The sequence below is a fragment of the Phocoena sinus genome, chromosome 19 (assembly GCF_008692025.1).
Source record: "Phocoena sinus isolate mPhoSin1 chromosome 19, mPhoSin1.pri, whole genome shotgun sequence".
In the NCBI taxonomy this organism is placed as follows: Eukaryota; Metazoa; Chordata; class Mammalia; order Artiodactyla; family Phocoenidae; genus Phocoena; species Phocoena sinus.
This window is the reverse complement of record NC_045781.1, coordinates 4,026,990-4,028,081: the sequence shown is the minus strand read 5'-3', so window position 1 is coordinate 4,028,081 and position 1,092 is coordinate 4,026,990. Positions and strand designations below refer to the sequence as shown.

The 1,092-nt window shown below is 36.6% G+C and overlaps 1 non-coding gene across 1 annotated transcript; it reads left to right on the top strand.

The window, feature by feature from the left end:
• Window positions 1–332: 332 nt before the first annotated feature.
• LOC116744877 lies at window positions 333–440 on the top strand. Its single transcript, XR_004347203.1, has one exon. It is a non-coding gene; the product is annotated as a U6 spliceosomal RNA (small nuclear RNA).
• Window positions 441–1,092: the final 652 nt, after the last annotated feature.

Here is a 1,092-nt window from a genome sequence, read left to right as displayed (position 1 = left end):
TCTGAAAAAGAATATATAGATATTGGGTTGGCCCAAAAAGTTCATTCGGTTAGTGAATACATTGTTCAATAAAATTCTTGGTGAAAATGAAAAATGTGTGTTTCCTTAAAACCAAACGAACTTTTTGGCCAGCCCTATATGTATAATCACTTTGCTGTACACCTGAAAGTAACACAACATTGTAAATCAACTATACTTTCCAGTTTTTAAAAAAGTGATTATTGATTTAAAAAAAAAAAAAGCAAGTAAGTTTTGCCATCTCCTTGCGTCTTGAGTCTTCGTGAAGGCTCCCGTGTCATGTAAAACTTGTATTCAATACATTTGCTTGGAGCTTGCTTCCAAAGCATGGGTAATAAAATCGGAACAGAATGGTACAGAGTAAATTAGCATAGGCCTTGTGCATGGATGACACGCAACATTATGAAGCATTCTGTATTTTTTTAATGTGTATGTTTTCCTCCTGCTGGTCAAACTTATGTCAATTTAACTCTCAGGAACCGCCAGCAAGAACCTTAAAAGCATAAAAGTTTGCTTCCCTTACAATCCCTATTGCAATTCCTTACTTTTTTTTTTCTTTCTCACATGGAATTTTTTTTTTTTTTTTTTAACCATCCATCAATAAAGTGGTGATTTGTAAGGCTGAATTGCTCTTTTGGATAAAAGGAAATAGAGATGGACAGTCTCTGACATAAAGACAGTGGTACCCAGATATAGAAACAATCCCCTTTCTTCAACCTTCCCAGGGATTTGTTGGATGGGAAAACTGAGGCTGGAGTAGTAAACAGGATGTGAGTGGCATGATAAAAATATATATGTACTGAATGGTTTATATGTGTGTCCTCAGAGCCCAGGCAGACCCTGGAGCTTGTCAGACACTCGGGAAAGTGTATTGAATAATTCAATTAGTTAAGTGGTTCCAAAATGTTACAAGGTGCCTTCAGAAACTCAAAAATTAAAACTCATGACAATGCTCCCCCCTAAAGCTGAGGCACATCCATGTTTTCTCATCCATGTGAATCAACAGCACACATTTGCACACTCCTGACACTTGGAATCTCATCTTTCATACCTTCCTCTCTCTTATCTATCATG